This window comes from Haliaeetus albicilla, chromosome 11 (genome assembly GCF_947461875.1).
Source record: "Haliaeetus albicilla chromosome 11, bHalAlb1.1, whole genome shotgun sequence".
NCBI classification, from domain to species: domain Eukaryota; kingdom Metazoa; phylum Chordata; class Aves; order Accipitriformes; family Accipitridae; genus Haliaeetus; species Haliaeetus albicilla.
In genome coordinates, this window is record NC_091493.1 from 41054128 (window position 1) to 41079997 (window position 25870).

Consider the following 25870-nt stretch of genomic DNA (forward strand, 5'->3'; position numbering starts at 1 on the left):
TATGAATATTGAAAATTGATACCTTTTCAGTTATGAAAAGTAGTAAGAGACAGCAAGCTAGGGGTTAAAGACATGCTTTTCATATCTGCAGTGCTTTAATTCCCAAATCATACCTTACAGGAGTTTGTAAAGACACCTGCCTTTTTTCCACCATATTACCATTTCCACATACTTTCAGAGCATGGGGTTATTCAGTAATGACATCCCTATAACAGATAAGCTCCAATGCCTGGCCCTACACTTACACATGTAAGGTTTTCCATATAACTTGGTTCCATCTCCTTTGCTAGGAGCGAGTGCAATGGGTGCTAGCTATTTTAAATCCAAATATCCTTCAAATCTTCTCTGCCCTATTCAGTAATTTAGCCCCTGCTTCAGGTGGAGTTCTGTTCAGATTCAGTCTGTGCTGGATGCAAATCTTTGGCTTAATAATTAAGCTGAAAATGCAAGTCCTTCTAGCAACATCCAGGTACAAGGGGACGTCAGTCTGCGTTGGAGGTGAGCTGGTTTTATACCAGCGTGCTTGACTTAGATTTCTGAAAGGGAGGGCTTTCAGTTTTCAGGGAGCTCGTGTGATGACGTGCCTGCACTCAGCTGCAAGCTGCAGTGACACTGCAATGGCTGAGGGGCGGCTGCTGGATCTTCGCAATGAGCTCATTTTCGCCGGAGGGAGCAGGATTTACAGTGCATCACCCAGCAACTGCAGCCTTCTTGTGAAATTCATCTTTAGCTTCTCCTCAGTTAGGCTGGTCTGATTCTTCACTTTGGGGGTGTGTACATGGTGAGCAGATTTTACTGTATGGTTGATTTTTTTTTTTTTTCTTTTTCTTCTCTGTCCTCTAAATGCTTCCCTGGACTGACTGATGAATCATTTCTCATCTGATTCCACTATTCAGAGGATAGAGATGGAAAATATAATCTTATGCAGCAGGGGTGGATTTTTTTTTTTTTTAAGCCTTTTGCAGTGTGAATTGTAAAAATCCTTTTAAATCTGTCTGCTAGGAACAGCCTACAGGTTTTAAAATGAAGTGCACTGCATACAAGGAATGGTACTATCCTCAGGTAAAGCAGACAAGCAGTGTGCATCATGACGGAGCATGCCTGTGAGGTTAGTTCCTATACATGTTTATGCATATATAAATATGTACATAATGTGTGCTCTCTCTGTATATATCTATGTTACACATGAATCATCTGCTACCTAAAGGCTTTGTATAATCCATTTTCAAATGTCCTGTTTTGCATTCTGTTTGGGATTTTTCTTCCCCCTTAATACCTAGTTTCTCTTTGGTGTGGTTAATAAACATAGCTCCAATTTGCAACCGCTTTGCTTTAGGATGCGAGCAAGCCCATCGAAGATAATGTCTCTGCCTTTCATTGGTTAAGCGGGCTGCACCTTCCTGCTCCATTTATTCGTCAGGATCTTCATAGAGTCTCCGTCATATGTGATTGAGTTGAAATGTCAGGGCCTGTAATTGTTGATAAATCTCCACTGCAGCTGTAAATGTTGGTGTTTCAGAGTAATATAAGTTATGATGAATTACTGTAACAAAGTAATCTGGTTACTGTTCTCCCTGAGTAACTGATTTGGACATTTCCTATTTTCTGAACTCCAGTGCATATACTGTGTATCTTGAGAACTGCTTCCTATTCTGTGCTGTTTAACCTGTTAGATTAAAAAAAGAGAGTTCATTTTTTTCCAGCTGCTTGCTCCTTTGGTGGTTTTAAATGTCATTTCTCTCATCAAGATTTCTCTTCCTTTCAGTTGATGTGGCTGCGCCTCTACTGACACTGTTTAAAATGCAGACAGAAATTAGAAAACAAATACATTGGAGTCAGATTGACTTTTGTCTGTTATTTCTCACATCATGATATTTCCAGAGAAATGTGTGTCGTATAAAATAATAATTTACTGTCAGGAGACATTCACTGCTGTCAGTCTAGGCTCACAGCTCTCAGCTGACATAGAGCATTCCTAACCTACCACCTATTCGACGCTTCTGCTCTTCTCTGTATGTTTAAGTACATGGTAGGTGCTTAAAGTATGCTCAGAAATTGAAAGTTTGGTGTAGGGGCTGTCTTAACACTTTACTTTTGCAGTGGACTTTCTGTCTATTTTGTATTGGCTCTTGTCAGCTTTCTGACTAGTAACTGCTTGTTCTTCACCTGGAAATATGAGGCTGGTAGAAAGTTTAGCTTTTGTAGTGGTGAATTAAAAGGCAAATGACACCGGTATGAGGATACAAGAACGCCTTGACTAGAGGAAGTTACATTTGTCACTAGGCCCTGATGGAAGAAACAGCACCCCATTTTAAGATGACTTTTAAGAATGTACTTAAGGCCCATTGGTTGTCTTGAAAAATACTAGTCTTGAATATATTTATGGAACTGTATGCCTATAAATCTTTCCCTTATTATACGCTCTGAAAGTGACAGTTGTCAACACCTCCTACTTGGTAAAGTTTCAGAAAGTTTCCAAGTGCACTGTCAATTTATATGAAGAATAAAACCTTGCTTCACTGGTTTTTTTTTTTTCAAAATTCATCTCTAAAATATTACCTTTTATTGTGGATGGCTCAAATTCAAAATAGTGTCAGCAAATGAATGTTAACAAGTGAAGGCCTTTAAATAATGATCTTTTTTAACACTTTCCTTTAAAACATCTAAGTTTATCACCTTCTGCAGTGTAGCTCTTCATGTATAATCAACAGCAGAGTTTCAGTTTAAATGGAAAAATAAAAAAAAAGAAGGTTCTAAAAATTTTACACAAACCAATTGACTGGGATGTAGGATTTGAACACAAAGCTATTCCATCCAACTACTCTGGTTATGAGACACTAACAGGACTGAGTAATTCTGAGACAGATAACAGCATTTGTACCAATCTATGTTATGGTAAAAACAGCCAAATATTAGCCAATACTTAAGAGTTCCAAATTAAATCATTCATGTAATCCTATCTTTATTTGACTACAACTGACTAGTAGCATTTATCTGCATGTGAAGGAAAAGGGGAGTTTACTTGTCCCTAGAACATCAAGTGTTGGCTATTACTGGTGGCAAAATACTAAGCAATTTCTACCAGGCATCTAACCTAGAAAGGTAATTCCTTGATTTTCCTTTGGCACTTTACAGCCAAGTGCTCTGTAGTCCAATAGACCTAAAACCCCAAAAGATCTCAGGAATTTAATATAGTTCTGTAGAAATTGTTCTAATGGAGAATGACATCCTTGTAGGTTTTTAAAAAACTCTTCAGTTCTATGCAAATCCACAAGTCGTTATTTCCAGGAACACGTGATTAGGAACTTGTTATTCACTGATGATACAGAATCAAGATGTAGGTTCAATAAATTTCATCGATGTAGCTTCCTATATCCTCCAGCATGACCCTCCCTTTTGTACTCCATAAAAGCAGAGGCAGTGTCTGAGGAGAAATAGTTCGGAAAGGCTTGAGAAAATGTCTGGAGGACAAAATTTGTTTCCTCAAACACACATGCAAGCGGCAGGGTGTGGAGTGTTGTCTTTCTTTAAGCCCAATAAATAACCTGTTGTGCTGCTTTTTCAAGCTATTCCACCGGTGCCACGGTCGTTTGACCTTGACAAGGTTGTGTGCAAACAGGGACCTTATTTTTCATGGAGCTCGGGTGAAAAGAAGAGTCAGTTTAAGATGCAGAATGTGTGTTTTCTATCCTTTTAACTAATGTTTCTGGGTTCTGTGGTTGGTTTCAGGCTCAGTTGCCGTTTCATAACACAGCTGGGAAGCCTTGCTGCTTGGTGAAGCTGGTTGTGGGTCTGGGTTTCGAAGGAGGATGATGTCTCCTGAGCTTTCCCAGACTAACTGGGATGAGATGTCCCAGGACTAATTGAAACCTGCATCTGGTCTGGAAAGCTGCTGCCTAAATGATGTTGGATATTGCACGAGACTGATTTGTCGTAGTTCATAGCCAGAATTTATTCCACTGGAAGTAGCTTGGTATTGATTACGGAGCAAACTGTTAGCTGTGGAAGATTGCGGTGGTGTCAGATGCTGTTCAGAGTGCCCATCAGTCTGTGGCAATCCTGATTTGTCTATATCAACCCTTTGAAAATCAGTATAGATGTAATTGATTCAACTTGAGCTTTTAATACCAAAAAGACTTCTCATCTTTTTGCTGACTGCTCTGTTTTGTCTTGCATGACCCTTAGTTGCATAATAGATGTGTCCCCTGGCACGTCCCATAGGTAAAGGACAGCATTAATGAACTCCAGATGGTACATACTATATTTTATTGGGATGTAAATCTGAAACAAACTGTATTAATCGTGTTTAATTTAAAAAGAAATTGCACACAAAAGGCCTGATTCTGATGCCACCGAGCCAATGTCAGAAATCTTACTGACTCCAGGGACTCAGGATATGCCTGGAGGGAGAACTTTGTGAAATATCTAACGTGTCTGAAGATTTACTGATTTGCACTAACTTCTAGTGGGACTCTTACACTAATATTCCCATGGCCCTCCTGTAAATCTTTTGCTACATTTTGGATTTTAACTAATTCTATACTGAAATAATGATTTGAATCATTTGATATTAGACTACTTTTCTAGCTGCCTCCATAACAAATGAATTCGAGCCATGGTTTATAATAAGAATGTGTCTAGTTTGGATGAGGTCAGTGCTTTTAAAGCAGATCCCTTGAAGATACCCATTTGCACTTTGGTTTGCATGATGGTATGGTCTCAGCATCCACAGTCTGGATTCCTTTTGGATAAAACTAAATCAGAAGGCGTTTTCTAAGCAGTAACTGGTGCTCACACCACAGGATAACACTAGATTTTGAAGTTCCATCAAAATGTTCCATAATGTTGGCCTTTTATAGGTACAGGATTCATTCTTGTATGTGGTATTTTCTTACTCTATCTGAAAAGAAATATTGGCAAAGAAAATTAATGAGAAACTTGAAGGCATAGTAGAAATCTAATATAACCATCCAAAGCACAGGTTTTTCTTTACCTCCAAGGCTAAGTTCCAGATTTTCACATGAATAGGAAAAAAACATTCCCTAAATGTAGTTGATGCGGTCATGTTTGTATGTTGAAGTAGACAGTAAGTTATACTCACAGCCTTTGTCACTTTGGAGAATTGCAGAGATTTGTGTACCACAATGTGATATCTGAATTTTGCCCTGGTTCAAAGACAGGAGCTAGCAAGTACCGAGTATTTGGTGCATAGCAGTAAATATCCATAGTGATTTATGAGATGCTTGTTGGCATTTTTATCTTTACATGTTGCTTGTGTTGTTAGCAAAATAAAATGATTAATCACAATGCATTATTTCATTACTGTCTAATATCATAATTACTTCTGGCATGCTAGGTAACGCTGGATTGTCCTGACGGTATCCCTTGGGAAATGTTGGATGGGAAGGCCAATTATATGTATGGTTCAGAACACGGAGTATGTGGCTGCGAACATGCAGGTGTCGGGAGCGCAGGTGACTGCACTTATTGCTCAGCTCTTCCACCCACTTTCCACAAAGCCTTTCCCTGTCTGGAAAATGGGGGTAATACACTGAGCATGTTGAAGCTTGCTGACAGTAAATGTTATGTGAGAGTGAGTCAGGTCTTGCTGCTGTGACTTGTGTGATGATCACTGAAGTTTGAAGATCTCTAGTTTGCATTCAAAGCAAAGTCAGAGGAAGCTACAAAGGAAATACTTGCATGAAGTGAGTAAAGTAAAAATGCAAAGGGTCTTAAAGGAAAATTTATTAGCTTGATCTGTAGTAATAATAAGTAAATGGAAAATACACTGACTTAATGGTCAATATTAATCCATTTTATCTCAGATAATGCTTGCCATTGTTAAAAGGCTTTTCTCTCCAATCAAAGCACTTTCAGGATTTTTAGTGTTTTGAATGGCTGCTTAAAAATTTACTTTACTGATGGATCACAACTTTTTACTGCATAAGCTATCTATTTTACCAGTTGTCCTTGAAGGAAGCACTATGGATTTTGTTTTTGTAAACAAACATCTACTGTTTCCACAAAGATGTTGGCTCACAATGGCTATAACTCAGAGCGCTGCTGGGAGCGGCGGGAGACTTCCCTGCGCTCCAGTAGGCACCTGCAGGTTCTGGACCTGGATGGCTAAGGCAGTCTTGTCACGCCAGGGTGAATGATATATTATTTATGTTGTTTGTGGAAGGATTAATTATACGGTTTGACACCTTCACCTTCTACTTGTGTCTTCTTTTTTCTCAGTATTTTATGCAAGGCATTATCAGGTGCTGTTTGGGTTTGCCCGCAGAGGTTGTGAAGGTGGCAGGGAGAGGCTAGCTGCACTTACTACCCTGTCAGACACTGGGCTATTCTGCTTCTGTCTTTTTCACCTCCCAGCTTATTTTTTTCCTGCTCCATAATATAGACTGTAAATTCATTTGGTATTCATTGTTGAACAGCTCACATAACCATGGGTTAGGCATTGAGAAAGACTAGTTCACTTTAAAAAGTATAGTAAAGGCTGATTTTTGTCACCCGAGATCACAGATGGCAACATTCAGCAGCACAGTTAGAGAAAAATCAAAACAAGTGTTTGAAACAAAGGGAGGTATTTCGGTTTAGTTTTCTGTACTTTTCCCAAGCTTTCCTGAACATGTGGCTGGTTCCTGGATTTGCACATGTGGAAATTCCAATTCCCCATATTGTTGATACCAGTTTATGTGATTTATAGGGAAAAAAAACATCACTGCCAAAGCTTTGGACTTTGCCGGTTTGCAAGCTTGTAGTGGAAGGGAAATGTCATTATGTTTTACTGCCCTTAGGATACATACAAGCTTTGCAGGAGTTAAAAAACTAGTTGTTTGCTCACAGGTGTCCCTCATTACACTGTCAATTAGCCCAGCAGGCTGAGAAGTGGTGACCTGGTTTTAGGCAGAGCCTGGCAGGGGTGTCTGGGGGAGTTCTGCTAGGCAGCTCTTTCTAAACACAGGTAATTTTGTTGCTTTCTTAGTTTGGGGTTTGGTGGTTTGTTTGGGGTTTTTTTTCCCTCTTCCCCTCTTACTAAAATATCTGTGTGTCACTTAAAGCTGGCTTATGGTTTTGGCCTAGTAAGGTTTTATAATCACAAATTAAGCAAAAACACACTGAAGAAGCAAGCAACCCAGAAAATGGGATAGATCACAGATTTGAAGAGGAATGGAAAGGAGAGGAATGGTTGATACACTCCTGGTGTTGTCCCGCATGAAGTAAGCAGTGGGTAAGGGTGTCTGGACTGGCTGAGGCTGGCAAAGCAGACAGCACAGAGGATGGGGAGAGTAACTGAGTTTGAGTGTCAGACTCATCATCAAGAGCAGGAGCAGAAAAATGCAACTATGCTCTTTTTCCCTCAAAGTTTGTTAGGGTGAATTTTTGGTTGGTTTTTTTTTTTATTATTATTTTCTTTGTTCAAAGGGAAAATCTGAAATAGAGAAGTGTGAGAAATAACTTTCTTCAGAAGTGCCTGGTAACCAGCAGGATTGTAGTAGGTGGCGAAAATCAATTTGGTATTGACAGAGATGGCACATCCAAGCCGCAGGAGAGCAGGAAGATGAATAAAACCCTCAGAACACCTACAGGCAGCCGGAGTGAGCTCTGCTGCTGTGTAATGTGAGGCTTGATAAAGGACTTGTAAAAATTTGGGGAAAAGCTCTTGGCATAAAACTTTTTTTCCCCTCCTTTACTTGCAAAATACATACCATTATGAGAAATACAGTGTGATGATTTTTTTTTTTTTCTTCCAAAACTTAAGCCGAGGTTGGGGAATCCCCATTGCCTTTCTATTAATGGTCTATGCTGTGAATGCTGCTTTACTGTGTGAAAGCCCCAGGAGCATGTTGGGGATGGCAGAATGAGGTAATGCCATACCACGTGCACCGGTCAATGTGGGTGCAGGTAGTGTGTGCTGGGCTGATGTCTTCTTCGGGTACAGCCTATGCCATTGACAGCCTAGGAGAGCTGAGACTCTGTAATCTCAATGCAAAGTCTGGATTTTGCTAGGGAGAAGGAAACTATAGGTGTTAAACTTTTTTTCTGTTTTCACTTCATTATGACCATTTGTATCTGGCATTAGAGAGAAGCATGTGTGGCAAGGAAGTGAAGTAGGCCTTGGAGGCAGGGGCTGGCCTTACAGCATGGTTTGTGTTTGCTCTCTAGTATCTCTAGCAACCTCTCATGAGGAACATCAGGAGTGGAGAGCAAATGATCTTCATGGCCCAAGATGCATTCCCTTTCCTAGATAAGAAGTTGGGCATTTTCTGTGTGTACAGAGTTCATGTGGAAGAAAAAGGTGTAAGAAATTTCTTCCATCAGCTAAAGCTAGAGGCTGGAGAGATAAGATACTCAACAGGAGCAGACTTAAACCAGCACTGCATGCTTTTGGAAAATCTGAAATGGCTCCCAACAAGCAAGGCGCTTATTCATAGGCATTGGTGTTGGCAAGGGGCTGGGCATCAGTAACAGGCCCAGTTTAGTTGTCCATCTCAACATAGTAACTGCTTTCCATCTCCCTGATGCTGTCAGAAATGATTGGATGTATTTTACTGTAAGAGCATAACAGTTATGCGAGGGGGAAAAAGTTGCTTATTAACTCAGTGTTATGAATAAACATGTGAAACTAAAGAAAAATAGGTGCTTTGCTAAAAACTTTGTTACTGTCGTTTAAAAATAAGTCACTCAACAACTGCATTTGATGCTGAAGAATATTATACAGGTATGAATATTTTTCTTCTGCTTATATTTCTATGTCAATCAACAAACAGTGGTATCAAGTAGTGTTAGTCAGCTCAGGAGTAGATGTACCTACTGGGAAGGAATGTCTACGTAGAAATAGATGTACACGTAAATCTCCAAATCATGAGTGAAAGATGGGGAGCAAAAGATGCAATGATTTGTTTAAACAACAGATGCACCTTTGGAACAGAGTTTGAGGGTGTTACTGTATACCAGCACTAAATTAAACCAGGTAATTCAGTTACTAATAAAAACTGTCCTGGAAACTGTGAAATACATTGCTCCTACCTCCAGCCAACCTTCAAGCTTAACACCTATCTTTTAATTTCCCTTAGCATCCATTATCTCTTTACCACTTCTTTAAATACTTCTGTTTCTAGGAATGTATGTAGTAACTCTGGGTGTGATTTAAGAGCATTGGAAGTATCTTCTGTCTGTTTATCATAATTTTAACCCCTGTGCTGCAGTCCCTGTGTCTGTACTCTCAGCTCCTGACACATTGTGTAACATATGGATGAACAGTTCTAGAGGTGGGGCAGGCGTTTTCCATAGCACTTTCTTGAATAACCCAGCCTATGTAAGCATATGCCGAAATGGCCATCTCTTGTGTACTCCCAAGCAGGTAACTCCAGCCACCCCTGGTGCTGGGCTTTGCCTTTTTTCAGCAGTGGCACGAACTCGCTGACCGACTTTGCGCTGAAGCTGCTGAGCAGCTGTTCAGCAACGGGCCTTCAGCTCTTGTCTATGGCCTCTTGGTGTTAGTGACTTGCAGCACGAAGCATGCTGCTGTGATGCTGAGCATGCACCTGCATTGCAGGTTTAACACTGTGACTGACAGAAGGAGCCATTGACTGATCTGATTCTGACAGTTTTAGTGTCTCAAGCTTGCCTTGGTGCTGCGGCTATCTAACACTGCTCTTCTAGCTGTGTGGGCTGAGCACGTAACTAATTAATTAAAGAGTTATTTTTTAACAAAGCAACTGGATATTTAAAATTGTGGATCAGAACCCACTTCTAGGCATAGGAAGAAATGTAGAAGTAGCCTCAAGGCATAGCCTCAAGACATGGTGTACCTGGGAAGATTTTACCCTTTGAGCTTCTTGTAAAAATAATCTTTAGTGCTTGGATAGTATGCTAAGGTGTTCAGTACTGGATATGACCTGTATGTTTCAGATTGCTGTGATTCTTTATTGGTATGGCATTACTTAATTATTTTAATATATATTTTTATATATATGCATGCACGCACACATAGATACATAGTATACAAGAGTATAAACTCTTTAGGAAAAGGGAAGTCAAACTGTACAAAAGCAAAACTAATTTTTTCTCACAAAGATTTTTTTCCCCGCTATGATCAACACTAAGGACCTGAAATGTTTTATCTCATTAAGAGCAATAATTATTATTCTGCTCAAAGGATCTAGACATACACATCAGTTACATTCACTGATGTAAATGGAGATGTTTCCTGACATGGAAAACAGGCAACGAACCCCTTCCCCAAGGTGAACACTTCAGGAGCAATAGCTGATAGCGTGCAGAACCTTGGATGCTATTTTTAAAAAAGGCAACTTTTGTTTATCAGTGACATTTCATAAAACTTAGCTTTGGTTTGCTAGCTCAAGGTTATGATTATGAACATAATTTCATGCATGCTTATTTCATATTAATGTGACCCAACTATTGAAAGTAATATAAGTGCAAGCTTAGGTCCCTCAAGTTTCCCTGGAGTTTTGGATTCCAAGCACTAGCTTGGCTCACCTTGAGTCAAAATTTTGACATATTATTTACAGCCAAAATCAGTTTTACTACGCCTAAATTTAGGCCATCAGTCATGCAGGTGGGATTAGTAGCAGTTACTTATTACAAAAAAGTATTTATTTCATTACTGTTGTGTTTTCATATGGAAGTTCAAACCAGTTGCTGGATTTTGATTGTGTCCTGCTTACTGTGTGTCTATAAAGTCTGTATTAAACATCATAAATATGAAGGAAGTGAAAACCTGAATGGCACAGACTTGCCCCTGGAGATTAGAATATTGCTTCGTTTCTTCTACAACTCATAAGAGTTTTAGCTCATTGTTTTCCAAAAAAGCCTTTGTGCAGTAAATTGTAAGCACTTTGTGTTAGACAGCTTTTAAGAAATATGTGACTATCTTAATTGCTGTCTCATGCATGAGAAGAGGACTAGAAAGGAGTTTATAGAGCCAAAGCTGTATGTAAAGTATCACTTTTGGGAGGCTTACAGCACCTCTTCATAAAGTTTATTTTGGATTCTGAAATATTTGTAATATTCTCTCTGGGATATAGGTTTGGGGTTGTTTTTAAACATTGTACCACGTCTACTTCGAAGATGAAGCATGAAAATTTATTTTTAGCATTTGCTGCTAAGTCATCAGAGATGATAAAGGACAAAGAAGAACAAAATTTACAGGTCTCTTCTCTTTGCCAATAGCAGGAAAAAACCCACCCTGCTTCCTGGTTGAGTAAGCAGCTTTTTTTTCTCCAAACTCCTTCTCCAACCCCCTCAGCTGGAGCTGACTAGGTGAGAACAGGAAGAGATCCATTCCTCATCCTGCCTGGGGTTTAGGCCACTGTTGGGTTTTTTGTGTTCCTTTTTTAAAGAAATGAAATGCAAATTGCACATATATTGTTCTGTGCTTTGTGGATTTGCTCCTAACCTTGAGCTCCTCAGATGCAAGCTACTGCCACGGAGGAGGAGGATGGCATCGTTCACCTGGGGGTGTGCCTATGCCTCTGCTGCTCTGTGTCAGCTGCAGCTCTGGGGTCCAGCTGGCCTTGCAGACTTTCTGGGATCAGGTTGGATTTTTGTCTAGATTCCTTGGAGACTTTGCTCTTCCACAGAGGGATAGCCTATACTAACACATGACAGTGAAAACTGTTGGCTTAGTTCATGCGCTAGCCCAACTGAAACATCTCAGAAATGTTTTTCCTTCTTAGGAAACTTCTTTCTCCCTTTAAGCTCCTCCCAGATAGAATGCAAACTTATCACTTGACACAAATGCATTCTTTTTGGAAGAAAAATGTTTTACAATAGGGCTTTTAAACTCTTGTGTTTAATTAAAAGTAAGCAATTCTAAAAATTCAAATGTCATTCTAAAACATTTTAGTTTCATTTTTTACATCATCATGGCAATTTTTTTATCTTAATATTTTGACTGAAATGATTGAGAAATAAATCCATCATAGAAATTCTTCAGTCAGCAAAGTTCATCACAGTAGCTGTGTGCTTCAAATATTGCCTTTTGCCTATGGCCCTTTGAAATCTTACTGTAAATATAATTTACTGATCTGCAGCAAAGTTACTGCCTATCTATTTAAAAAAAAAAAAAGAGAGAGAGATTATGAAAAGAGAAAGCACAGGGCAGGGATGTGATCGTAGTCTGGTACAAGACGGGCAGAAGAGGGTCTGAAATAAAGCAAAGCACACCAAGGGCACAGCAGCGCGGGCAGCCAGGGCTCCATAGCAACTGCAGCTGCTCCCATCAGGAGGGATTCAAGTGTTCTGCTGGGTTTGGGGTTTTTTTTAAAGCTGCTGCGTGGGTAAGTTGTTCCTGAGTATATATTTGTTTTCAAAATCTTTTTGGCTACAAGCCTGTTTGCCAGCGAAGAAAGTCATCTTTTCTTTAAATCCAGTTAGTGAGAGCGGTGGTAATTGCTGCAGATGGACTGAGCAAGTGTTGCTCAGCCCTTGCAGATCACATCGGCTGGGCTGTGTCTTCCAAATAATTCTGCTGGGGAGGAACATGGCGTGTGTGGCAGCTTCTCATCTGGTGGGGAAGGATAGGGTCTGTTTGCATCTTAGGCTCTGAAGTATGAGGTGGGGAGGGAAGGAGTAGAAATTCCCAACTGGCAGTAAGGCAAAAATACTTGTATTTTCAGAGACCCATGAGAAAACTTGTTTTCTTTTCCTTTGATATGGCTGTGTGCTAAAAAGCTGTCAGAGTGTGGGTCAAAGCAAAATAATGGGTTTTTTGCCTTAACCTATGCTATAAAGAGAAGCAGGAGAAGAAGGGTGAGACAAGGTAAACTTTGATCACAAAAAAAGTCTATTTAGCTCAAAACAGGATATTTTATTTCCATTTTAAGGATATTATAACAAAAACAAAGCAGTGGAAATCAAGAGCCAGACTACAGCCTTTCCTCCTGTCTTCCTCCCCCCCCCCCCCCCCCCTTCAGAGATACTACTGTAGTTACCATATAGTTAGGGTGAACCTGGTGGGATTCTTTCCTCGTGGGAGGATTCAGACTGGTGCCTCCCAATGCTTTGAAGAAAGGCTGGTGTATTGACTGACTGCGAGCAGAAACTTTTGCAGTGGGAGGACAGCCGAGCAGGCAGAACAGGCTGCCCAGAGTGCTCCTGCTGTCTCCTTGGGGGTTTTGAGCCTTACTATTTTAAATTGTGATTCTATAGTGCTTCAGGCTAATATTGATTTTTTTATTTTTATTTTTTATTCAAGTATTTGCCTTATGGTCTCCTGCATGCCATGAAAATGTTATTCTTCTGTTTTCTTGCTCATTCACTCGTTTAATCCATTGTATGGACAGGGACAGGGCTCCCCCTGGTAGTGGTGGAAGCAGGGCTGGGGCTGCGGGCACCCCTGGCCCCACAGGCACTTCCCAATCTCCCTGCGCTGAGCATCGTCTGTGAAACCTGGCCTTGCTGCACCCAGAGCTGAACGGGGCTGGACCTGCAGCCTTTGCTTCCTCTCTTGCGCTTGCTTTTGTGAGTTATTAGTAAATAGAGTTTATAGTGGCAGTGACAATATCTTCTTATTGTTGATTTAAAGTGAGATAGTAAAAAAAAAAAAAAAAAATTGGAAAATAACCCTGGGGAAGAAAAAAAGTCAGTCAGTTCTCTATTATCTGGTGTAATGGGGAACTGGGACATCTTTGATAAGGAAAATAATCCTGTAGGATTGATACAGTGGTGCTGGGAGCACCCCAGATCCTGCCTGGGAGCTGCCATGGGTTCATGGGGATCAAGGGAGCCCTATGCATCCTGTACAGCAGCAGCCTCTTTGGCAGGAATGATGGAGGGAGAAGAAAACAAATCTGAGATGGATCATTATTGGGTTTGTGTCTCAGACCTGATGAATGGCTGGCGCTGGAGCTGGCCTGGAGCTGTGGATGTTCAGCATTTCTGGAGACAGTTCATTGTACCTGAACACGTGTTGCCTAATGACTAGCTAGGCTGCTTAGGTTAGTGTAAGAGATTGGGTTTTACATTGGAACAGGCTTGGGATTTTAAAATGTTGATTAGCTGTTTTGTTCCTGAGCTGTTGGAGTTCAGTTTCTTAACAGTGAGAGCCACAGGTTGCACAGGCAGGGCAGTACACCCTGTACCTGCAGCCCCACCAAGGTACTGCCACCTTACATAGGTAGGCTCAGCAACAGAGAGCAGTCTCACTCTGTGCAACTTGCCTGAAATCCTACACAGAGATTTCTGTGCACAGTTTCTCCCTGGTTTCGGCAGTGCAGAGCAGAGGGAGGCAGCGGGGTCTGGCTCGTGAACAGGGGCTGTTGTTGGGGTGAAGAGCTCTTTTCTCATGGACCCCGTTGCCCTGCTGTGTGCCAGGGCTCATGCTGAGCGCAGCCACGGGGTACAAGGTGACCACTGACCCTCCAGCTGATCTGTGTCTGTGGAAGGGCCAGAGGGATGCTTTCAGTGGGCAGAGACGACAGGGCAGGAACAGAAGCAGCTGCCTCGCTCCTGGGGCGCTTCCCACCCCCACCAGCCTGCGTGGGGGCTTCTCGGGCAGGAGGCTGAGCTTCAGCTGCATCACAGATGCTCGCAGATCTTGAGTGCCTGACTAGGAGCAGCGTAACTCCTAGGCTAATAATAAGACGCCACCTTTTCTTTTAAATACAGTGTAGACAGAGGTTGGGAATTTTTTCTTTCTCACTCAGCCTGATTCCCATGCAGGCTTGCATTTCGGTTTTCCTCAAAGAAACTGTTTCCTGTTGTTGTAACGTGACCAGATGGGGAGGGTTGAGTGGAAATATCTCAGGAGAAACCAGCAGAGAAGTGGATCCAGGAAGCAGATCCTCCCCGTAATGTTGGCATGGTTTGGTAAGTTCCATCTGAAAAATAAAAAGCGGCTCCTTTGCTGAGTCACAGCCCCCTCAGAGCTGGAGCTGTGACAAGCTGGGAGATGCCGTGCTGCTGGAGTTGAAGCAAAGGTGAGGAAAGGCTGTCCAGAATCCTTCTCGAGTGCATTTCTTGTCTGAAATGATTTTTAAATCTCATTAAAGTATATTGTAAGTTTAATTCAGTCTGTAGAAGTGTACAGTTACATTCCTGTCTTGCAGGGCTTGGGGTTGCATGGCTCTTCTAAAGGCAAATGCTGGGCAAATCGCAGTGGTAGCCGCTTCCCTCTCTGAAGGCAGTGCAGTCCTGCATCAGGAAATGGGCTGTGGCTGTCACTGCTCTTGCAGGGACTTGTTCTGGATGCAGCACTGCATCTTCCTATATCCCCTGGCATGGGCATTAGTACTGCAGGTCAGGGAAGCCCGTACCTGCCCAGGTGGGGAACAGGAGGGGCAGCAGCATGCAGAATGGGTCTGCTGGGAAGGAGGTGGCCAGCATGTCCGGAAAGCTTTCTTCTTGATGGAAAGGGAAATTCTGTTTGTTAGGCTCTCATGGATTGAATGGTAAGGTGGTAGGTAGCCAGGTGCATTGCTTCCTCCATTGCTTATATATACCTCGCAGTAAAGCAGCTAACAATTTTCTGTCCGAGTGGCCTTCTTTAGTGTACCAAGTCTATTCTGCTTTCCTCATGTTTATAAATCTCTGTAGCTAAGGTCTGGTACTTTTCCAGGTTTTGCACTGTTGTTTATTTTCTGGAGTTGTAACAGCTTTATTTATACTTGCTTCTATACCATGTTTCAGTGGTTCAGATGCACAATCAAAGATTATTTGCTTTCTGAAGGTTTTCCATCTTTGTAAGTATACAGAACCAGGTGTCAAATCCAGAGAACTAATTTATGTGGGGAGGAGGAAGTTACAATTTTTGAGGGAAAGCCAGCTAGGTTTCCTCACAACAGAGAAGCTGCAGGTAGTACAGGGACACAGGAGCATTCCCTCATCACCATTAAAATGTAACATCTGACATTTGAAAGTAATTCTGGTTTCATTGAAATGCTGCTAAGATATGTATTATCTAGACAGAAAAAGTACTCTTTGGCTATTACTTCAAATATATACGTGGACATTTAATTTGTGGTCACTTGTAAATTGAGGATTTGTATTTTAAGAATAAGAACGTTTCGAAAGGAAGTGTTAAACTTAAGATGCTATGACTGAATATATGTTTTCCATGTACTTTTTAATAGTTTTTTTTAAAAGTAAACAAAAAGCTCAGCAATATCATTAGGGGCTGTGATTTTGCTGCTGCATGGGTAATCAGCCCAGCTCAAACTTCCTATCAGCCGCACAGGATGCTGTAGCATGAGCTGACAGCCCTTGAGGGCAGGAGCAGAAGTTGCCAGCCTGTGTGTGCATCAGCGCAGGAGGTGGCAGAGACGTGCTGAGCTCCTGCATTTTGCAGGTGGAAGAACAGCAAGGCAGCTGGGCTGTAACCCGTCCAGGTCAAGAGTGAGTGTTTGGAAAAGCAAACTTTGCTGTAGCTGCTGCACCATGGAAACCTGCACCTCTACTCTTTCTTCCATATATTCTGCAGTTTTGTCTCACCAGCTCCACTTGTATTCCCCAGACAGGTCTCTTCCTGGCTTCCAAAATCAGTCTTGGTGGGATGCAGTGCATCTCCTGCACCTGCCCATCAGCATCGCTCGGCTCCTCTGCCTGGCCCGTGCCTACTCCCCCCTGCCAAACTGGTGCTGCCCCGATGCTGCTGACACCTCTCCTCTGGCCCCCTTTCCTCATCCCTGAGCCCCTGGGCTCCTTTTCATCTCCTCCTTGCCCAGGCAGGTCGACTCCCAGGCTGTCTCACCAAGACATCTGTCCTGTCCCACTGGCTTTTACGCAAAACAAGACAAAAGAAAGAAACTGTGTGATTTCAATACAGAAATTAAAAAAGAAAAAGTAAACCAGAAGGGCAAATATTCTCATTAAATGGAAGGGCCAGGACACCTCGCTGTTTCAGTCCTAATGCCTGGCCTCGCCCTGCCTGATGCAGTTTGTGCAAGGGAAGTCCAAATCTAAACGGGGAATGTGGTGCTGCTGCATGGGGCGGAGGTCGCACACTGCTTTGTACTGGGAACCATGACCTTCTCTGAAAGTTCACTGAAGGCAGATTTTTGGGTTTTTTGCTATATTTTGCTGCTAAAATGAATTTCCTAGCCTTTACTGGAACAGCTGAGAACGGTGTCTTGGAAAGGGTGAGTGGAGCTCAGATTGGATGGATCTGCATGACCTGACAGCGTTTGTGTCATGGGGGTGTGCTCTCTTTCTCACTCTGTGGGGCCATTACATTCTTAATACGATGTTATTTATTTTACTGTGCCCACTGAGGGGGCGGATTTTGTCACTGACTTCCGTAGGAACAGGATCATAACTTTAATCATACTGCAGTAGCAAACAGTTGTCAAGGAAAAAAAATATTGTCTTGGATGTAGTGTACCATATTCTTCATGGCCATGTAAATATTTTAATTCTTTCCTAATTATAGCCTGATTTAGGGCAATGTTGAGGTAAACTTCTGAGCCTGATTCTGTGTACACGGTGCTCCTTTCTGTCAGCCTGTCAAAACAAAAAGGGCTTAAAATACATGTAAACTCTGTTCATATTCACATTCTCCCCTCTGTCCTGGAGCTCCATAGCCCGAAAGTGAAACATGCATCCAGCCTATACTTGGGTCCAACATTTGAGATTTTAGTACAAACATTTTTAAAGGCTATGCTGAGTGTTGACACTTGTTTGAATCTGGACTGTGAACTCTGAGGTGATGTCGGTCCTAGTTTGAGGCCAGAAAAGCAACCAGTCCAACCCAAATGGAGCTGGGATGCTCCTGTGCTGCTGGACAACACAAAGAAGATGTAACATGATTTTTTTTCTGTTGGGTGATTTAATTGAATGCAAGTTTAAAAACAGATGTAGAGACATGTTAGCTCTGTAACATGCATTTGATGCGAGCTGGGATTAAGGTGAGGCATTACCAGAAATGAGGACAATCTCACCGTACTCCTCATTGTGCTGTGGTTAGACTGTGAGGCTCCACAGTCCTATTTATAGACTGTAATAAAGCAAAATATTACCCTGCACAGGCTCCACAGACTGAGAGTCAGATTGGGTCAGAGGGGCAATTGTCCATCCACGCACATCAGAGCTGAACGGGGGGTCGTCGTGCTTCATCTGTGGTGGGTGAGAAGTAGAATTAAGAGCAAAATGCTAATCCTAACTGAAACAATGAAGGAGGCTGCAGGTGAAGCACCTTGATGAGTTTTGCATTCAGTTATTTTGTGGAGAACTCTTGATTATGTAGGGGGAATGCTTTAAAGAAGTGAAGCAAAGTGGAAGTTTAATTATATGTCCAGAACTCTGTAGAAATGATAGCTAACTGAGAAATTAAGCTGGATTTTACTAATTATGTGGCTGAAAATAAAGTGAAACTGTAGTCATTTTTACTATAGGCCCCTTAAAAAAAACTACCACCACCAAATCCTGTGCACTACAAAGACAAGCTGTATAATTTTAATGATGTATCTTTCAGCATCTTTCCACAGTCACAGTATGTAAAAGCCAGAACAGATTGGGGAAGCAAGGATTTCGTAACTCTTTACCTTCCAGAGCTGATGTAGGTACTATACCTGCAAATTAAAATGGTTGTCTCTTCCACATTCTGCTTTACTGTTCCCAGCAGGTTGCTTCAGAGAGTTTGTGTTGTAGGATGTTTTCTGATCAGTGTAGCAGAGGCTTCATTGCTAACTGGATGCCAGCCTAGGGAATGCTCTGGTTCCTTGTTTGTGAAGGATTTATGCGATGGATATTCAAAGCAAGGGTTTCAGAGCAATACAGTTCTGCTCTTGACAATACTTGGGAGGCATCTGCAGCAAAACCTGTTGCGCTGCTTCTTTAGTTACTGAAACTAAACCCAAGGAGACTACTAGTAGAGTTGCCATTGTACCTTTTATAAATGCTGTTACAGGTCAAATTGGGGCTGGATGCTGCCAGTTCTACCACTGTCACCCTGCACCTTGTGACTCAGAGCAGCAGCATTTTTCTCCCCTGTTGAATTTGGCTTGTGGTGGTTTGACCCCGAGAGCAGCAGAATGACATAGAGCTGCTGCCAGGATTTGTGGTGTATGATGATAAAAAATGGAAGATTCATGTTTCCACTGGGAAAATCATGTAACTAACCCATAGGGTGGCTTCTTGTTCTTGCATTAGTGTGAAAAAGTAAATGAAATGTCCTTTTCACCTACACTATATCAATCATTTTATAACTGCCTGTTTAATGTCTCTTAAAAAAAATTCACAGATCCTGATTCTTTTATTACCTCATTGTACTGATTATGTTTCTTTTAAATGAATATAAGTGTAATAATGAGTACCTACCACTTACCTTTCTGTAACATTATAGTGCTTTTCATCTTATTTCCCATCTCCTGCTATTACAATCTAATATCTTATTTACCTAGCTGTGTACACAACAGATGTCCTCAGTGATCACTTGAATCTTTCCTTCTAAATCTCTGCATGCAGGATATGTCAAAATTGTATTTTAAAATATAGATTATCTTATACTTTCCCATATTGAATTTCATGTTGCTTAGTTACCTAATTTTCCAGTTTGAGGTTATTGTTTTGGTTTTTTTCTTTCTTTTTCTTGCTTTATATTCCTCTCGCATCTTGATTGGCCTAAATAATCCTCTATTATCAGCAGATTTTGATATCCTACTCTTTACTCTTTTTTGCAGGTTGCCAGCAGAATACCAAACATTGCCAGCCCTAGCTCTGGTCCTTGGAGCTCACAGCTGTGAATCTCGCATTTTAGTAGTAATTTCTCCTTTGTTTCTATCCCCCATCCATGACTAGAGTTTCTTACACATCACATTACTAAATCTTCCTAAGCAGTTAATTGCATAAGCATCCAACCCTTAAATACACACTGTGAAACTGAGATTCAGATTTACATTCTCACATCCTTTACATATTTACATGCAAGGTTTCATTGAGGTCTGGTCTACTAGCCCAAATCCAGCTCATGTTTCAGGCTATGAAACCCTTTTGCATCAGCATGTTTGCTTGGGCATGGACTGCTCTTATGGCTTTAATGTTCTGTATGTATTTGCACATTTCTTACATTTTTTTTTTTTTGTCAAAACTTTAACAAACTCAGGTTACCCTGGAGTGGAGAAGCCACAGCTATTGCTGTACATTATGTTGCACATCTCCAGCTTCCTGGAGCTTTGCAGATGTGTAGTTCCACTCCCTGTCACTGCTGGAGAACTTGCCCAGCTGCGATACCAGCAGTTGGTAGTGACACAGACCCCAGCAGGCAGCATTTATTGTGCCCTTGGGCATCCTGACTGGGTTTTTGCAGGCAAAATCTGGTGCCTCCACTCCCAGTGACAGCTGCTCCCCACTGTTAAGAGCAATGATCAGCTAGAAAGTCAGAAGCCAGATGGACGCATCCTCTTAGCTAAAGATCAGTGTAGTGCAACCCATGAGAGAAACAACTTTCTCTGAAGGAGTATGTGCAGAAGGCTAGAAGATTGGAAAATCCTGAATTCAAATCCCAGATTACCCAGATGCCACACTAAACAAATAGCTAGGAAAGAGCTCCTCTGTAGCTGTTTCTTATCTGTAAATGGAGATGTTTGCGAGAATGTTTTCCCAGTCCTTTTATATAGCACTTTTCACAATGAAAAGCAAGGCTAGCACTTTTCCAAATCATCAGAACAAGTCTGGGAGGGAGATATCTGCATGGGAGGAAGTTCTCCTGAGACAAGACATCAGCAGGCACTGCTGCCAGAATATACCACTTGGAAATGAGTGACTTGGCCACAGAAGTGAACTCCAGCAAGTAAATTTTAGTGACACAATAGAGAGCATGAGCAGAAGCAGCTGCTGAGGTTCCCCTTTTTCCTTTTTTTTCTTTTCTTTTCTTCCCTCCCCTCCCCAATAGAGAAATGAGAGACTTTTCCATACACTTACGTATCCTGAGATTGCCCCAGGTTTGTCCCTTAGTAGAACAAGCAAACTGATCCAAACTTCAGCTCTGCAGGTGCCAGCTGATACTGGTGCCAGTGTGCTGCCCAGGAGTGTCTTGTCCTTTATAATCTCACAGCTGGTGAGCAGTAAAAATCGGGAGAGCTTTCAAAGTTGCTGTTCAGTTTTGGTCACATGAAACTCTTATGACAGCAGTTATGCAGTTGCTGTTGTTGTAGGGGGGGTTGTGTTTTTTTTAAAAATAATTTTTATATTGGTCCCTGGATGTCTTTTGTAGGCAGCTAGAGGCCACATGAGCCACATGGTGCTATTGGAGATTTAATCCTTTGTGTGCATTTGTCATTCGTGGTCCTGGTAGCAGGAGGTTCTATAACATGGTCTAACTTCTGCTAACTTTCTCATCACATACACACACACACATGCGGCTTGGATGGTCTACATTCCAAGTTGTTAATTCCAATTATTTTTACGTTAAAATAATATATCCAATTATATTTATATTCAATGTAATGCTTGTTACATTTAGTGTAGCATTAGAGGGATCAATTTATGTCATGCTTGTTACTAACTGAAATTATATCTTGAGTATGATAGTGTATACAAACTGTGGTTTTCTGTGAAAGTCAGCCTGTCTTCTGGTTATTAGTCTTGTTTAAAAAAAAAAAAAGAGAGAAAATAAGATTTTCCCAGAGGAATGGATCCTTCGACTTCAAATGTTAAAGTTAGGTTGGAACAACCCTTACCCTTTTATCCCCCTTAAAAGTCTAAAATATTTCAGAAATGGACTTGCCACTTTGAAAAGAAGTCTTAAACCCCCTTACTTATCTGTTCTGTGAAACTACAGAGAAATGGATATCTGCATGCCAGTCAAATTGACTAGAAAGGTTGATGCAGGATCTCAAATCAAATCAGCTTTAAAAAATCAGATTATAGCTTAAAAATTCTCAGCCATGTACATCTGGTTAATGCACAGGCACCTACTAACAGAGATCACCTTGACAAGGTCAGCAGCAGTGAGACACTACCGCATCTGCATATCCTCAGCATGGCAGTGACTCGGTTATCAGCCTCACAGACAAAAAGGTTTGTTTTGTGTTACACCCAGCATTTCTTGCTCTTCAGTGTGTGTTTTTCTACATGCCTTCAGCATTTTCCTTCCTACTTGTTGCTTTGCCTCTCCTTTGAGAAACATGAGCTTTGTGATTGCAAGGTTTCTTAATATTTCTCTTTCGTTATCTGGGAGGGCATTTTGCCCTTAGGATTTTATTCAGTCATCTTCCATGAGCTTGGTTGGTTTGGTTTGTATTTAAAATATTTTTTAAAAGTGAGTGTTTTCTTTATAGTTGGAAATTAACCAGATAAAATTGGAGTACTTCTCCGTTTCTATGTAAATACTGAGTGCTTCCATACTTGTAATGGATTATAGGATCTGTTGGTTCTTGCTTTAGAGTTTGCTTCATAGCACAAGTGTCAATAGGGTCCTTCTCTGTGCACCTCAGTGCCTGGGTCAGGCTGTGATTTACAGGAGTGTGTCTGAGTTCTGCTCTCCAACCTGACAGTTTATTTGTCAAAAAATGGTTAATTAGAATGGGCCTTGTACTTACCAACAGCAAATACAAAACATTATCAAAGGGAGGTTAACTTATTCATATTTGGTACAGCCATGGCTAAATACAAATTTGTTTTCACATGTAAAATTCTTTCAAGGTGGCAATATTTTTCATGATCATCTGGGAAAAAACCTCATCTTATTCAATGTTATAAGGATTGAGTGTTATGCTTAAAACATTCTATAGTGCTTTTCTTCAAAGCACTCAACCAGCTCTGCTGTCCTCAATCTCCTTGACTACTTTTCTGTTTTTTCCTAACGTTTCAGCTGCACTTGCCCTGGAGATGAGTGGGCAAGGAGAGGCCCCTCTGACTGTTGTCCATGTGCGGCTCAGGGGTGTCATCCTCCTGCCCCTAGAAACTGGCAGAGATTCCTGGGAAAAGAGCAGCAATCTCAGGATGGCTGGCTCTGGTGAATTATCCTATTTCCAGCTCTGAGGATAAATAATAACTTGTTTATTTTCTAACATTTATCCTGACACAGCTGTATCTCGTTCCTTTCCCTCTTTGTGGCACAAGTTGGGCACAGGTACAAAGGAGGACCAGCAAGCGTTCCCAGGAGCTGGCAGTGTGCTGTCAGTGGGACAGGCTGCCTGGCCTCCGGGTAAGACCACTTCTCGCCTTGCCTGGCCAAGGCTCTGCTGCTGCCCTTCCCTGCCTGGAGGAGAGCTGCTGGGGATGGTCCCGCTCCTGCGCCAGGGTCAGCAAGGCAGCGTGTCGCCTCCCCCGCTCCTATGCCTCACTGGCACCTTGTCCTCTCCAGCATTTTACACCATCGAGGGTTTGGTCCATCTCGGAAGAGAGAATCTTTTTGCTTTTAAATTGAAGCTCTGGAGAAGTGGCTTTTAGGTACTTATTTTTGACTTCCGAGTATACTAATGACTGGATCGTTACAGTGGATGGAAAGTTTCCTGCTTACTTAAGTGGAACTTGGCTCAAGTGGCTCCTTCGTAACCCAGTGGAACAGGTGGAAAAAGCCTGGTTTCAACGGGCCACGGGTGAGGCTGCAAGGGGATACGGTTGTTGCCAACTGCATTGTTCTTCTCTAGCATTCTTATTCCTTGAAGAGATGCATTCTTTCTAAAGGTGCATTGGAGCTCTTGTATGAAGTTGGCTAGCAGTATTTTTTCCTCTTTTTCAAATCCTTTTCTGCTTGCTAAATATTTCTGTATTTTCTCTGAACATGTATTTTATTCAGTGCATTACTTAAAATATGCAGAATCAATGAGCTGGGTATTTTGACTTCTTGTTTCTTCGTAATGTTTATTAGCTGTGAAAAGACACTGCTTACATACTGATTATTGGGTGAATCATGAAATCTGTGAAAACTTACAAAATAATTAGATATGCAGCAGTTCATATTGTACCTAGGGACACCAGATCACTGTTTGAGTGGTAAATTCGGTGCTTTTCTGATGTTAAAAAAAAAAACCAAAAAAAACCTTCTGTTATTTTGTAGCCAAGTGTATAAGCTAAATACAGCAGTTCTGATCTCCTGAGCAATATTTACAAATAAGTGAGGGTTTGGTTTGTTTCTTTTTTTTTAGTGTTTCTATTAGTAATTTTTAACAGAGAACTTGGCCAGAACATATGGATGAGACACAGAAGTGCTGTGGAGGGAAGCCTTGTCTGGTTGGGCTGCTGACCGATAGCTGGGATGCTCAGGAGGTGTTTCTAGCTGTCATCAAACCTCTGCCTGACTTCAGGAGTGACACCTGGCCTGCCCCATGCCTAAGATTATTTTCGGTGGGACCTAAGCTATTCATATAACTTTACATTCATTAAATTTGCCTGCTGTAGCTGCCATAGGGCAGTGGGAATCCCCAGTTCTACAGAACAGTGATGTCTTGCTGTTGCTGAAGTTAGTGCTACTCCAACTTAGAACTGCTGTTCTGACTGTGAAAACCTTGGCTTTTTAACTGAGACTGACAGCAGTAACACTCTTGTTTTGTATCTGTGTATAACTTAGACCTCTTATGTGTGTGTCACTGCAGCTCTTTCCTTTAAGAAGACAAAAATCTTAACGCTGTTGTCTTGACTCCCAATTTGTTATGAGAGATTGTACCAGTACATGGATGAACACCAATAATTAAAAAGCACTGTTCTCACTGAATCCTGCAGAGCTCTGATATATTGAATTGCCAGCTTCCTTCAGGAAGGAATATAAGACTGAGTTAATAACACCCAGAGCACATAACGATTTCCAGAACTGTTTTTTTATTTTCCTTCCACATGCTATGATGTTATGTGATAGAAATCCGTGTAGCTAAAATAATTCCAGCTAATTGTGTGACAATACATATAAATGACCATTACGTTCATTACAGTTTTCCCACCCTAGTTCCAGTTGTCATACCAAGTATTCGTTTAGTGCTGCCCACTTCAAATGTTAGAAGCCCCATTGTGTGATACTGAGCACTAAATCTTCAGTGATGGTAATGTGATATTTGAACAGCTTCTCTTTTCTGAACTTGTTTGTCATCTCTAAATTGGATATCTCTCTCAGCTTTATCTTCTCTAGCAATGTTCTTGCCAGAAACTTGACCAGTGTGAAAAGCAGCAGCGCATCATCTCTTTTGTTACTATAATGCAACAGATCTCCCTTTCTCCAGAATTTACTTAAAGCTCTCTTGGTCTTTCCCAGGGACCATCTTCCCATCTGAGATCATGCTGGAGGGCTCACACTTGATTCCATGAGATTTTGGACCTCCAGCCCCCACCAGGACTGCCCTCGTCAAGCAGATGTTTGTGGGAGAGGAATGGTGTTAGTCCCGAGCACTGTCGCCTTCGGTGGGTACTGCAGCCCATCCCCCTAAAGCATCCTCACAATAAATCTCCAAGTATGTTAGTTTGATTGCATTTTTGCTTTCTTTCTAAATCAGTTTATGGGCCAAGGAACATGCTCTCTATTAAATAAATGGGCAGAGATGGGCTGAAATTAGGGAGGGGACTCTCAGCAACTGTAAGAAAAGGTTATTTAAACTAGGATATTTAGTAATGAAAATTCAGATTTGAAATAATCTGATCCTCAGTTTTTTTGGGCTGAAGGAGCAACTTTTCATTAGAGCTTGATGGGCACCTAACAACTTGCAACTGTTTTCATTTGGGAGATTAATTAACTTCCCATTCAAATTCTTGTCTGTTGCTGTTAAATGTAAGTTTTTATCATCGTTTAGAACTGGGCACGCATCTACTGAGAAATAAAACAAACTGTCAAATAGAAATATCTTTTTTTTGATAACCATGGTCAGCCTAAAGAAAGATTCCTCCTCCCATTAGTGTCCTTCCACACTGCCCAGTTCTTCAAAGCTGAGTTTGATGAGGATGAGTCATTCTGGAAATTAGTCTTAATTCTGCAATC

The 25870-nt window shown here is 41.4% G+C and overlaps 1 protein-coding gene across 34 annotated transcripts in view; it reads left to right on the forward strand.

Moving 5' to 3' along the window:
* Positions 1–540: 540 nt before the first annotated feature.
* The window catches only part of JAKMIP3 (Janus kinase and microtubule interacting protein 3), a 90942-nt gene continuing 65612 nt past the window's right edge, over positions 541–25870 (forward strand). For 13 of the 34 annotated variants that reach the window (XM_069797266.1, XM_069797273.1, XM_069797274.1 and 10 more), the window contains exons 1-2: positions 542–1108; positions 25154–25299. The gene's annotated coding sequence lies outside the window, so the exon portion shown is untranslated. Of the gene's footprint in view, positions 1109–25153; positions 25300–25870 lie in introns of all 34 variants that reach the window. The other 21 variants (XM_069797290.1, XM_069797291.1, XM_069797292.1 and 18 more) reach the window with 6 other exon arrangements.